Raw genomic sequence first — 15,305 nt, 5'->3', positions numbered from 1 at the left:
TCATGAGTGGCTTTGGAAGCCTTAAAGACTCTTGGCCTAGGAATGGGAACCAGAGTACACCTGGTCAAAACTCTTCATTTTATAAGTGAGAAAATCAAGATCCAGGACTTGGTAATGAGCTCTCCTGAGGCACCCCAGCCAGTGCCTGCCTGGCATCTTCTGGTGTTCAGAATATCCTCCGTTATCAACTATTCTTGCCCTAGGCTTTTGGAAACTATGCAATAACTATAGATCATCAATGAAATAATATGACAGGAAAACCAAATGCTTCATGCATTTCAACCTTTCACTGAGAAATGAAAGCAAAGCCCAAGGAAATGCCATCTGACTAATTTCCAACCAAGGCAAATATTCTCTCTTAGTCACCTCTAACAAAAATGTCAATGTTCTACAAGCATAGTGAAAGCCGCCAAGGTCCATGACTGCTTTCCAGATCTACTCTGCCCTACAAGGGGATCTGAGGTGCACAGTGGAGCAGGGTGGCTTAGTGTTTCCTGGGCAAACAGAGAACAACTATCACCTTGAACAGATACCCCCTTTCTTTTCCTAGGAAAGGTTTCTGCCATCCTCTATGACTGTCATGTTAGTATATTCACGTTCCTATTTCTTTCCCTCACTGGGTCTTAGCTATCTTCTTTCTACATTACAATAGTTGATATTGGGGTCCTTCAGCCACAGTATTCTATAATTTTGCTTTACGGAGTTAGTTCTCAATCTTTAGTTTTTCTTAGATCTACCACATGCAGGAAACCAGATGATCACTTCAGCTCCTATTAGTATACCATTAACATCTTCTACTGTCCTGAGGAAATGGGAGGTGCCAGTGAATCCTGAAGCTAACGTCTCTTGTTTTATGCTCCCTGGGACTTCACTGTCTTTGCTAGACCAGGATATTCAGAGGGAGAGAAGGACATTCTCAAAGTTGATGATGGAGCTTGTGACAGATAACACAGGGTAGTCTGACTAGCTGATCACAAAAAGCCTTTCTAGGACTACCAACATTGCCTACCAAATGCCAAGTAACCAGGGTACTTGTTATTTAAGCTACAAATATGTACTAAGCAACTCTTAGGTGATATGCATTGTGCTAGGCACTGAGGAATCAGAAATAATTAGAAAATGATCTCTGCCTTCTAGAAATACAGTCTCATGGTGAGGTAGGCAGATGAGCTATTACCATGTGGCCAGAAAGCACATGAACAAAGCAGCATTTTCTTGGCTTGCTCACAGGGTGTCACTAACTCCATTTGAGGCCATTGCAATGGGCTTCTCAGAGCAGGATATTTAAACGAGCTCATGTAGGGTAAGAAAGAGTCTGCTTGGTAGGTAGAGATGGAATCCACATCACATGGAGAAGCAGAAGTGCACAAAAATACTGAGTTTGGGCTTGGCATCTTTTATTTTTTTTATTATTTTCTAAAGATTTTATTTATTTATTTGAGAGAGAGGTAGAGGGAAAGCACAAGAGCGGGGTGAGAGGCAGAGGGAGAAGCAGACTTTCCACTGAGCAGGGAGCTCGATGTGGGACTCGATCCCGGAACTCTGGGATCATGACCTCAGCCAAAGGCATATGCTTAACTGACTGAGCCACCCAGGTACCCTGGCTTGAGAGTTTTCAGAAATAGTGAGGAAAGTGAGATCAACATTTTGAGGAACCTCCATGCTGTTTTCCAGAGTGGCTGCACCAGCTTGCATTCCCACCAATGTGAGATTCCCTTATCAGGAAAGGGAAAAGATGAAGAGGAGAGTGGAGATGAGGCCAGAGGAGCAGGTTGCAGTTGGATTGAGAAGGGTCTTATACACCATGTTAACGGGCTTGGACTGCATTCTACACGGGAAAGTGGAGATTTAGATTAATGTGGGGTGTGTGCATGCATGTATGTGTGTATACACAACATAATCAGATTTGGTTTTTTAGGAAGATAATGGCAGCAAAGGAAAGATGGAGAATGTGAGAGAGCCATGGAGAATACAACCTCTGAGGAATGGTGAGCATTCTGGTAGCTACATTATTGAAGAGTAAATGGGGAGGCAAGCTTTGGAAAAATGTTTTGGAGCCAATCAGTGAGTACAAGGTCATGTTTTTATACTAAGGAGTTTGTGTCAAAAGAGACAGCTAGGGAATGCTACTCATAGCTTTTTTTCCCGTGGCTTGTATGACAGTTATTAATGGAGCACATACTGGGAGCCCTGCATGGCACTGAGTTGTGTGGATTGAAATAATCTATGCTAAATACAGGATTTTTCTACAGGAGGCAATCTCCCCACCTCCTATATAAGCTTATAACTAAAGTCAGATCATGCACCAAAGAGTGCATGGTTGACATTTTCTGATGATACAGTTTGACAAACTTCTGGTATCTCAGAGCCTCCATTAGCCACTCCTGCAGGAAATCTAACCTCATGTCTGGCTCCATCACTGTTAGAGAGAAGCTCAATTGCATTCTTAAGCAGCAGGATAAATACAACTGTGCTCCTGAATGTAACAGGGACAAGAGGACCAGTGTGAGATCCGGACCTTTGGAGGAAAGAATGAATAACTTAAAAATGAATAAACAGAATTCTATCTTCTTCCGTTTGGCAGAGCATCTAAAGGCCTTGACTCAGCATTAGTAGGTCTAAATGCTCATGCTTGCCCATCCCTCTTGGCGGTGACTGATTGCATTGTTGGCTGTTTTTGCTACATGAATGTGGGATCTTTGGAGCGCCTAATTCCTCGCAAGTTCCATTTGAGGGTGGAAGAACTAGAACAAGCTATAACCAGTAAATGGCCCAGTGACTCAGGAGCTTAAGCATTTAACTAATTAGTAAAGAAAAATGTGGCAAAGATTTGCAGTTAATAAGAATGAAAGAAGAATCACTGGGGCCTGAATTATGCAAGCATCTATTTCCTTTTGGGACCATATCAGGACTTCAGGAGAAGAAACGTTACCTTTTACCTTTGAGGAATTTTCAGAGCATTATTATTTTTTTTTTTTACCATTGGTGAATGACAAAGGGAACAATTTCAACACCTCAGAAAAATGCCTCATCATTTCCTCTTGTGAAATCTGGGTGCTTTTGAATGAACCCATGTTAGGAATGTGGATCCCTATCCATGAGGGTCATTTTTAAGCCAAAGCTGCTACCAAGTTTAAGTGCTAGAAAGAGTTAGAAAGAGGAGAACACTTGCCTTCCCTGAGCATCTGTGACCTATATTTATCCTTTGGAGGCAGGGAAATGTAATAATTGAGAGAGCAGCCTTTGTCAAATGTGTTCCAATGCCAGAACCTCTTTCTAGTTAGAGGACTGTCCTCTCTGAGCCTCATTTTTTTTCATCCCTAAAATGGGTCTAATTATTATCTACTTTCCAGGGAGTTCAAAGGAATAAATAATAATATCTGAAAAATATTTAACATAGTGTCAGGTGCACAGTATTTGTTCAGTGTCACAACTGTGATTATTAACAACAATAAAAAAAGACATAGAAGATGCACACTGATATTGTTAACATTTATAGTGTAATCAATTCAATTTGTAAATGGGATTCCTCCAAGTAAAGGGAAAATTTTGATTTCTACCTTTATCTGAGAAAAATGCTACGTTAAAAAAAGTTACTTTTATGAATGATACTTTCTAATGTTGAAGAAAGTTAGCATTTTAATACTTTACTTGTAGACTTTTTATTTAGGTTTGTTTATTTTCCATGCCTTATTTCAGAAAAGAATTTCCAAGTATCATTTCAACCTTTAAGCAAAATAAGATAAACTGAATTATAATTAACTTTTTTCACCTGTAATTTGTTCTTACCTATAATCTTAGCAACATTTTGAAAGGTTGCATAATTTCCCAGTGACAAATAGGCATTGCTCAACATGTATTTACCGAGTTTAACTCAAATGAGCAGAAGGAAAAAAATTCAATACATGATTTTCTTTGAGAACATTTTCTGTTTTGTCAACATTTCTTAAACTTGACGATCATATGGATTTAAATTCAGAAATAATGAGATTTCTTTTTATTACTTAATTCTCATGTTAATCCACTTTAAAATTAATTTGGGGGTGGTCTGTGTAGCTCAGTTTGTTAAGCAGCCTATTCTTGGTTTTAGTTCAGGTCATGATGTCAGGGTCGTGAGATCGAGTCTTGCCTCAGGCTCTGTGCTCTGACAGGAGTCTACTCGAGATTCTCTCTCTCCTTCTGCCCCTCCACACTATGCTCTTTCTCTCTTTTAAATAAGTAAGTAAATAAATAAATAAATAAAATTGTTAATTTTGACACTAATTATTTTGAATAGGTACTAAGTTCACATACTTCAAAATTGGAAAGATATATGCCGTGTACATGGAAACTAGAGATATGTGGGTTCTATCATGAATTCTTCTTTTCGGTAGCTTCAGGTCTTTGAGCAAGGGGCTTACCATCTCCAGATCCACTCTCTAACTCTGTAAATGAGTAAATTCTTTGCAGTGAGGTTTATGGCATTGAAACGCTAGGATATATGCAACCACTGGCACACAGTGGGCCCTCCGCAATTACCAAATTCTTTCATCTTCTGTGTATTCAGTCTTTGAATCTAAAGCTTTTTTGATTTTTATGTGCCTTAGTGACTTGAATATATATTTAAAACTTTTAGACTGGTCATTTGAAAGATGAGGGAAACACTGAAGCATTTCTTCATCCTCTGATTTCTAGGGTTGCTGTATGAATGTTCGGGCATTTATTCATTTGAAAGCCATGGCCTTCTGTGTATTCCTCATTGCTATGGGTTTCCTTTCTCCTCTGCCTGCGTCCTTACTCTTGCTCACACAAATCCATGCCATTGGCTTTAGAAAATCCTACACTTGCCAAATGGAGTGGGAATTGGATTTCCTTTTGTTCAAGCCTACCTTTCTCCTGCAAATGTAATGGACTCTACAGTGTGGTGGTTATGTGTGTTAGTTTTGGAGACACACAGACCTTGGAGTCTGGACTTCATTAATTTCTAGCTAACTAACCTTAGGCATCTAATTTACTGTAGCTAAACCTCAGTTTTCTCATCTGGAAAATTAAGCCAGAAATACCTCCACTCCTGGGATATTTGAGGGTGAAAGGAAAAATATAATAAAAGCACCTGATATGTAGCAAGTGACCAATAAGTTGTGGCTTTTGTAATTATTGTTCTGAGACATAGGAGAGGCCTAGACACTTCCCAAAAGTTCTGCTTTGTCTGGCCAGAAAAATGGGGGCTTATGGATATGCAAATAAGGTAGTGTTTTATAATGGTGGTTAATCATACATGGTATTTCCATTTGCTATTTGTATTTTGTTTCACATGATGGTCTTCAATGCATCACTGAATAAGTGTTGACTGTTTTCATTCATGAAGATAGGGCTGGAACTAAGTATAGTAGACCTGCCCTTGTGTTGAAGAAGAGTACATCAAGTCTACCTGTAAACTCAGCTTCTTCATTGTACCATGATTTCTTACATTTTTCTTTCTTCCTTTCTCCTTTTCCTTTCCTTTCCTTTCTTCTCCTCTCTTTTCTTTTCCTTTCCCTTTCCTTTCTCTCTCTTTCTTTCTCTCTTTCCTTCTTTCTCTCCTTCCCTCTTTCTTTTCTCTCCCCCTTCCTCCCTCCATTCCAGCCTTCCTCCTTCCTTCCCTTTCCTTTTCTCACTCCTTCCCTTTGTTCCTTTCACCATGTTAGGTCTATTGTAGAGAACAAATAATGGATGTGTTCTGCTTTCACAGAAGGTATAATGTTCGGGGTGGGAAGGAAGAATAGTTAATAGATGTTATCCATACACACCAGGCCTGGTATTAGACACATTTTCTACAGTTTCCATGTAGTCTTCACAGCAGCCCTGGAGGTATTAGTTGCCCAGAAAGGGTAATCAAGTTGCCCCAAATCATATGAGAAAATCTGGGATTTGAAAATAAGATTGCCTGATTCCATATGTAATTGGTAGATGTGGGGGTAGTGTGTGTGTGTGTGTGTGTGTGTGTGTGTGTGTAAAATACCAAATATCCCAAGTTCCTGCAGACACTAGATTCATCTCTTAAGCAGATTTAGGCAGTAATAGTGTCTCTTGTTCTCAGTTCTTGCAGTTGCAGAAAGTGAAAAAGTTTGGGCATCCATAAGTCTTCAGTGTTCTTCCTTTTGCTCTGAGGTTAGATAATGATCTTCATATCTTTCCCATGGGGCTTCCAGGCTTGTCATCTGCTCACTTCTGATGTATGCCTGCCTCATCACCACCAGGGTGGCTCAGCAAATGTTTATTTAATGGGTGAATTAATAAATAAATGAGAGTGAAGGAAAGTGGCTGACATCAGGTCATTTATATCTTGGCCTTTGTCTTGTCCTTCTGGATTTGTGATATTGCCTTCTAGCAGACGTTCAAAACCTCTCTTTTGTTTGTCTGCTCCTCCAAGTTACCCCTCCTTACACATGCACAAAGATGGGGAAGAAGACTAATCTGGGCATTCAGTTTCAGGATACTAATTAAGAGGTTTTAAAGAAGTGGAACCCTAGGGATTGGATTAGAATCTTTCTGGGTAGTTGTGGATATGGACTTTAAAAATGGAGAAGTCCAAAATCTGAAAAATAGAGGAGTTGGGTTTTGGTCCACTTTAATTTAATTATATTAACTTAATTTTCTTTTACTTTGTCCAGGAACAAAAGGAATTTTCCATGTAGTCTTGTCTGTTTTATTGGAGTTTCACATTGAGGGTTGGGACTAAAAATCCAGCTAGTAATATTTATTACTTTCCTTGCTCTCAAAGATATAATGGGAAGGAATGGTCACGGACAATGGTGAGATTCAGATATTTACAAGTTACTGGCCAAATGTAATCTTTTGACCCTGGTATCCCAGTCTCATGCATACCCTCAGTGGAATTTCTCAATATTCTATTTGATTATTTGGAAACAATGAGGCAACAATATTCTCCATGCTTATGTCTTCACCTCATTTCTGCTGAGATAGTGTTAGGATTTAACCTGTGGGATTCTGGGAACAAGAAGTTAAATCATTAATCCCATTGGATGGATGATTTGGATCTCAAACTGATTTATTAGTAAGTATCACTTGTTTTGACCACTTTCTTGAGGGGGAGCTTCTCACACTTTTCCCCTTCTCCATTGTAACTTCCCCCTTTAACAGATATTAAACTTTGAAGAAACACACTAATTGAGAAATCAATTAGCTCTCTTAGTGGTCTTACAGTGTGATCCCTGGGAATTGTTGATTCAATAGATTAATCTTGGTCAGATGTATACTTAGCACTTAACACATCTATTCCCTAAACTCCTTTGGGTTTAAGATCCCATTGGCAATAAATACATTAAGATAGAAGCATAGTTTGCAGAGAATGCTGTGGATCTGCTCTCTTTGGGGTACATGGAAAAGTCCTTAATTGCAGTCCTGATCTACCATTTACATAGTAAATTCTCTATAATCATTTGCCTTACTCAGGTTGGTGATTTTAGTCTCTCATCTCTGAATGACTGAACATGTCTAATTCCCACTTTAATCATATTACCTGGATGAGCAAAAGTAGCTCTAGACTGATTTATGTATTTTTAGCTGCCAAGGAAAAAAAACCAATCAATGTGATGCTTAACCCATTTTGAGGGCAGCTACAGGCCATAGGCATTGGTATTCTTGCAGAATATGAGATATTTTATGTTCTGATAAGGGATAAAAATTCCTGTCTCAAATGGCTCCCCATCATACTGAGATCTTGCAACAATAACATTACTGATTCAGACATTAATCTTAAGTATCTAGGGAGCCCTAAAACATTGTAACCCACTAGCAAGGACCATGGTAATTGCCACGTAAATCCCCTCCATAATCTGGCTCTTATTATGACCAGCCAGCCAAGGTTTGCCCTTAAATCATCCTGGTTGAACAGAGCCTTATAGAAACACTATCACCTACACATACCTCCACTTCTTTTCATTAATCTCTTGTCCTCTTTGCAAATGTGGTTCTTCACCCACTTGCTTCCTCTAGATTAGTAATGCCCTGTTAAGTAAACAAACATGAAATTTCAAAGGGGAACAGGAGCAATAATCATTACCAGCTACCATGTTAAGCATTGTGAAATTGCTCACGATTCACAGAAAAAAATTCATGCTGCTCTTTGAAGGCCCTCAGGCCTTTAGAAATGGATAAATGTATAACTTCCAGTACAGGCTCCATTCTGTTTCAACAGCAAGTTCTGAACCTTGAGAAAGGTGCTGAGAAATGAACTTTTGTTTTTCTCCACAATCCATCTGGAGCATTTGGTGACGATATCAACTTTGAAGTGAGCCTAAACTGGCCAACCCTACTGCTCACCAGTGTTGGTGAGTTATTAATTTGTCTAGTCATTCAGTCCACAAATACTTTGTTTTGTATACTTGCTAGGCACCGCCTATACAAAAATCCAACTAACCAACCAACCAACCAAACAAACAAAAAAAATAAAAACCACCACCACCACCACCAACAGCAACAACAACAAAAAACCCCAGAAAGACAATGAGAAACTTGGGGGAAAAAAAATTAACTAGATTTGGAAGGTCAAGGAAGACTTCTTAGAGGAAACAATATCTAAGATGGGACATGGAAGATGAAGAGGATTAATACCAGTTTTCTCATCTATGAAATGGTCATGATATACCCACCGTAGTTATAATGTTAAATGAGATGATAGTCTTTAAATGCACAATGGCAATGGACTCAGAGCATGGCATCTGATAAACCTTACCAGTGTTTTTATCTGATTATAACAGTTAGATTTTTCATAGTATACAATTTGGAAATGACACAGAAATAATATAAGGAAGAAAATAAAAGCCACTCATATCCTACAGTTTAAAAATGTTTACCCTTTCTTAATATATTAACATATTCCCTTTCAAACATTTTTGTTCCTTTGTATACTCATATTTTGGGGGTTATCTTTTTAATGTATTTTAGATTCTTATTATTTTAAAGTTAGCTGTGTATTGTAATTATTTTCCCACATCATCAAACTGTCATTGTAAACATTATTTTCAATGGCTATGTTTTACAACAAATGGATTTATTATAATTTGGTTAATAATTCACCTACTTCTATTCATTTAGGCTGTTTTCAATTTGTAGCCATTATAAATTGAATTTTAGACTATTATAAATCATGCTTAAATGAACATCTTTGTGCATAAATCTTTGTGCCTATTTTTGATTATTTCCTTAGGCTAGCTTCCCAGAAGTAGAATGGCTGGGTCACAGGCTATGAATATTTTTAAGGCTCTGTAGTAATATTGCCAAATTGTCTTCCAAAGGGGTTATAACAATTTACATTCTGACAGGGAGTGAATGAGCTAGCCTATCTCAACATATGCTTGCCAACTAAAGTGAAGTTACCATTACCGTTCTTATTACCATGTGCCATTAGATCCTCAGGGGCATAATAGGCTTTCAGAATTCAACTAGATTTTTTTCTTTCCTTTAAATTTAAAAGCAGTACCTGTATTTTATAACTACTGGGAAAACAAAGAAAAATAATCAAACAAACAAACAAAAGAAAATCAAAGTATGAAAAATTCCACTAATCAGAGATAATCACTCTCAAAGCAATATTTTGAAATTGTATTTCCAGTGTAGGTGTGTTTTCATAATTGTTCCTCTGCATGTCATTACCATTCTTTTTAAAATGCCATTTAAAACAATTGCTTATGCAACCATCTTTTTAAAAAGATTTTATTTATTTATTTGACAGAGAGAGACACAGTGAGAGAGGCAACAGAAGCAGGGGGAGTGGGGGAGGGAGAAGCAGGCTTCCCGCTGAGCAGGGAGCCCAATGCTGGGCTCGATCCCAGGACCCTGGGATCATGAGTGAGCCGAAGTCAGCTGTTTAATGACTGAGCCATCCAGGAGCCCCTACAACCATTTTTCTTATAGATCTTTCTGTTTCTCCTCCTTCCTTCCTTCCTTCCTTCCTTTCTTTCTTCCTTCCTTCCTTCCTTCCTTCCTTCCTTCCTTCCTTCCTTCCTTCCTTCCTTTCTTTCTCTTTCTTTCTTTCTTTCTTTCTTTCTTTCTTTCTTTCTTTCTTTCTTTCTTTCTCTCTTTCTCTCTTTCTTCTCTTTCTCTCTTTTTTCCCAGCTCTGGGGATGTTAGGAATGAAACATCTTTATCAAATTCTATTGACTAGGGTTTTTCAACCTAGGCACACTTTGGACCAGATAATTCTTTGCTGTTGGAGGGCTGTCCTGTGCATTATAGGATGTTTAGCAAATCGCTGGCTTCTACCCACCAGATGCCAGTAGTACCATCTTACCCCACCCAGACTTGGGGCAACCAAAGATATCTCTTGACATTTCCAAATGTTGCTTGGAAGGCAAACCTACCCCAGACGGATGCCCTTGGATGATACCCACAGTCCTGTGCTTCTGGAGCAGCTGTGGTTAGCTTGGACTTACAGGACTCCAGTGAGGGCACCTTGAAAACCAGCTGAGATGGCACCTTCAAATTCTGGGTAGCTCTGCCCCCAAAATGCCTCCTTACATGAATCTGAGTCTTCTTAAACTTTCTAGTCACTATCTTAGTTTTTCATATATATATATATATATATATATATATATATATATATATATTTCTGAATATATTCAGGAATCTTTTATTTTTTGTATAACTTTCCAATACTAGAAGGCTACCAACATCTCTAAAAATCCCCCTCTTTTTCTCCATCACAAAGACATCCTTTTAATCCCCTTCCAACATTGTCTGCATCTCCTGAATGTGTCTCTCTTCTGGTCTTTTACTGTTTTTTGTTTGTTTGTTTGTTTGGTTTGGTTTGGTTTGGTTTGGTGTGGCATCGAATATGAGCTGAGCAGAATAGAACACAGCAAAGCAGGTGTTTCTTGCTTCTATCTCACTCCACAGACTATGACCCTTATGAAATTACCTTTATTCAACCATTTTTAAATCTACCATCATGGAAATTTCATATTATAAAACCCAACATATTTCCATGTATTCAAACATCACATTTACCTTTTTGGAGACTTTATCACATCAATGACTCATATTTCATTTGCTGTTCACTAGAGACTCTAAAGTTGTTCACAAATCCCCTAGCTTGGTTTGTCCCATTAAGTCAAGAGTCAAACTGTCCCATTACTAATGACCATGTGCTCGGCAGAAACTAGATAGAAAAGTATAGAAATACAGAGTGAGGGACTAGGAAGATACCAAAGAAATTATGTGATTTCACATCTTTCTTTCATACATGGCGGGTACTGAGGCTCAGCAATAAAACACTTGTCCAAGTCTCATAGCTGCTTACTCCTAGCAAAAGTTCATCTGGAAGCCTGATTCCTAGGCTGCTTATCTAAGGACACCACAAGAAACAATAGAATGGGTTAAGAAAAACTATATGTGTGTGTAAGTACTCCATTAATATAGATGGATTAATAGAGCAAGGAAAGAAAGACTAGCAGGCACAACCTACAAGAGTGAGGTCTGCAAAGACAGAGAATTGATGAGAAGTTCAGGAAATTAGCTGATATGTTTTGATGACAATAAACTATAAAGTAAAGACAATGAACTATATTTGACTGGACTAATCTGAATGGGAAAAGGAATCAGGTCCATCGAATCCTGCTCTTTCTAAATGTTTGGGTCCTTCCTTTCAATACAGCCTCTTTAAATTAATCTCAGTTAGTGACCGCAGGAGTCTCGGAAAGACAGCAGTTATTGCTACTCTGGATCTCTGAACAAATTAATCTTAGTCACATGAACCCCCTGAATTTCCCTATCTCTTCTACTTCTTTCCTTGTCTTCCTCTAGCTGGTCAAGGCCCTATACCAGTAGAAAGAGAAAACAGTTTCTAAAGCGAGTATTTGATAACTTTAACCAAAAAGTCACCGCCACCATCAACTTTAAAATCAATAATAACAGTTTAAAACAATCCTCACTATTTTGTTTCTAATTAGCTTCGGTTTCCCAAGCATCTATCAAGTTCAATAAATGGGCAATATAAATAAACAATGTGGGTATTTCGCAAGACACTTGCACACTTATCTCCCCTCCCCATAGCCTTTTCCCTGTCAACTCATAAACTTTGTATGAGCTGTGTGACTCAGCATACCTGTGACAATAACTATATGGCCCTTTATAGATATCAACAGGATGTTTGATTTAGGTTAGCCATGAATAAATACTGATATCACTAATCCTAAACATCACAAGTAAGATAAAAATAAATATTCTGACCTTGCGGTGAGTGAGTAATTGGACATGAATTACATTTGTCTTTTTGATAATGATGCAAAGCAGAATGGCAGAGTGAGGGGACATCCTGTATTTATGTGCTTCCACGACAATGGGTAATTAAGTGGAGTTGAATAGTTTAAGGTCAAACTGAAGTTCTGCCCCTTGATTTGCTGCTTTCAGGAGAACAGCTGAGACCAAAGGGGTAAACAGCGATGCCCTCCAATGGCCAGGATGTTTAGGAACATATATTTTAGATCAGGGAGAAAAACTGCTCTTGGATTCCTGCTCTGTCTAGTCTACTGGTTTGTCTTGGCTCAGATGAGATGAAATATGAACATGTCATACAGTAGGAGTCACATATGGTAGGAATTAATAGTATTGCTTCCCTATGGGTCAGTGAAATTTCTGATTCAATTTCTTTAGGTAAATGATTCCTAACCCTTTAAAAGTGGTCATGAGCTTGGGGCGCCTGGGTGGCTCAGTGGGTTAAAGTCTCTGCCTTCAGCTCAGGTCATGATCCCAGAGTCTTGGGATCAAGCCCCGCATCAGGCAGAGAGCCTACTTCCCCCTCTCTCTCTGCCTGCCTCTCTGCCTACTTGTGATCTCTGTCAAATAAATAAATAAAATCTTTAAAAAAAAAGTGGTCATGCGCCTTTTTGAAAATATGATGAAGACTATGGGCCTTCTTCTTAGTGGAAAAACACACATAAGTACACCACTCATGCACATCCATGCACATGTAATTTCACATACACACACACACACACATCCCATACATAGCACACACTCCACATATACCACACATGCACATGCAACCGCACATACACACCATACATATCACACACCCCACATATACCACACATGCACATGTAATCGCACATATACACCATACATATCACACACCCCACATATACCACACATGCACATGCATGCACATACAATCACATGCATACCCCCACATACACACATCACACACCCCAAATATACCATATGTGCACATACATGTGTATGAAATCACATATATACCATCCAACGCATACACACATTACACACACCAAATATGCATATGCACTTATACACACTCTTATATAACATTCCAGAAGGTTCTTAGAACTTCAGCAAGCTTAACCTTCCCAGGAGTCCCTGAAAACTAGAAAAAGAACACGATCCAAGGTGTTTTGGGGGCAAAAAGCTTTAGATCTAATGTCCTTTATCAAAAGTGTCAGTATTTCTTAGTCTCTTCCTATTTAAAAAACAAAGCAGAATAAAGTCTGCTAGATTGCCCAAAGTCAGGGCTGGCTCACAGGCTTGGGACCTGTGCAGCCATACCAGGAGAGTGTTGGCACTTATTAGGACCCACATCTGGCCTTATGCTTTCCTGCCCCTGACTTGATGTTTTGAAGAGCAGGTCTACATTTTCATTTGGCCCAGGACCTCACATTTAGGGAGTTTGTCCTGCCCAGGGTTACTGTTACTCATCCTGCGGGTTGTCGAGCAGAGATTCAATCTCTCCCCACCTCCACCTCCCTGACCCAGCTTTCTCCAGCATATTCATTCCTCTTCCCCTCTATTTCCCTCTGTCACACTCATCCTCTTTTTACAGAGAAATTGTATACATTTGTTGTTTGATTCTCTAAGCAGCTCCATGAGAGCAGGGCTTCGATTTCTGCTGTGCATAATGCCTAGTACAGTGCCTGGCACATGGCCAGTCCTTCATAGATATGTGTTAAATAAATGAGCGAATTCAAGCCAGGAACACTGAGAGCAAAACATACTTAACATTTAGCCAGTTAACACAATGAGCTGCCATCCTATCACAACACCACCCTGTGCACTGAGAAAATTCAGAATTCTCCGAGGGTCAGCAGATACACATGACTCTCTTGAACAAAGGACCTGTGCGTTTGACTGGAAGAAAAATAAGAGGGACTTTTCATGAAAGCAAGCTTAAATTTATTGTCACACTAGATTATTAGAACAGTTGAGAGAAAAAAAAAGAACATGTCTTAAATACCTACTTTGTGCTAGGAGATAGGTACTTTCAAGTATTTTATTTCATTATACCTCAGCACACTTATGTATGCTTTATTTTCTCCATCTTATGGAAAAGGCTCAGAAGTGATCCCTCCCTCACCCCAGCTTCCTTAGCCAAGAGATAACATAAAAATTAGCCATCACCAAAGGATCATGGGTACAGCATATAGACTTTTATAACTTAGAGAGCTCACATATTCCTGGAAATAAAATAAAGCATTAGTTTGGGAGATAGTTTTCCTCCTTATATTTTGCTGGGTTTTGTTTTCTTTGGTAAGAGTTAAGGAAAGGGGGTCAGGAGGCAATATGGTGTCAGTTGTTCATTTCCTCCTGCATTCATTTACTCAAGATTTATGGTGCCAGGTTCTGTGCGGGCTGCTTGTGGGGGATACAAAGGTGAATCACTGTCCTGTTCTCAAGAAGGTCACTGCTTCCTGTTGGCAACAAAACATTCAGTCATTCCATAAACATCCCCTTAGCACCTACGCTGTGTCTGACAAATGGAACATCACCCTCTTCCTCATGGAGGTCCCAGGCTGGGAGGGAGGCCCTTGACTTCTAAATAATGTAATAATCAAAATGCAGAAGCTATTGTAAGTGGTGTGAGAAGAACAAACGTATATCTTGGTCACAGCTGTATTCCCAGTGCCTAGAGCAGTTCTGATACATACTAGGTGGTCAATAAATATTTGTTAGGAGACTGAAGTGCTCCAGTGCCACCATATGTAAAGGACTATGGGCCTGGTGTGGCGGGATATCGTATATGAGAGAGAGAGGTGATATCACACAGGCGATATTTGAGCGTTTCTTAATTAAGAATGTTTTCAAGGAAAGGACATTTGAGAAGAAAAAAAAAATAAATAAAAGATCCTGATTAGTCAAAGACTCGCTATGCTAAAATGTGCATGGGAATAGTTGAGTTCGGTAGGGGTCTGGGTTCCCAAAACAGATGGGGGAGTCAAGAAGCCAAGGACGGTGGGGCAAGGGCATGTTGTGAAGGCCTTTATGCCTGGCTGGAATGGAAAGACACTCTAAGACTTAAAGAGCAATTGTTTTGACAA

At 39.1% G+C, this 15,305-nt stretch overlaps 1 long non-coding RNA gene across 1 annotated transcript in view; it reads right to left on the bottom strand.

Moving 5' to 3' along the window:
* Positions 1-7,938: 7,938 nt before the first annotated feature.
* The window catches only part of LOC132013275 (uncharacterized), a 196,433-nt gene continuing 189,066 nt past the window's right edge, over positions 7,939-15,305 (bottom strand). Inside the window, exon 4 of the long non-coding RNA XR_009402953.1 lies at positions 7,939-7,989. This is a non-coding gene — a long non-coding RNA (uncharacterized LOC132013275). The remainder of the gene's footprint in view (positions 7,990-15,305) is intronic.

The sequence above is a fragment of the Mustela nigripes genome, chromosome 3 (assembly GCF_022355385.1).
Source record: "Mustela nigripes isolate SB6536 chromosome 3, MUSNIG.SB6536, whole genome shotgun sequence".
NCBI classification, from domain to species: Eukaryota; Metazoa; Chordata; class Mammalia; order Carnivora; family Mustelidae; genus Mustela; species Mustela nigripes.
The sequence above is the reverse complement of the archived record's forward strand: the minus strand, read 5'-3'. Positions and strand labels throughout refer to the sequence as shown.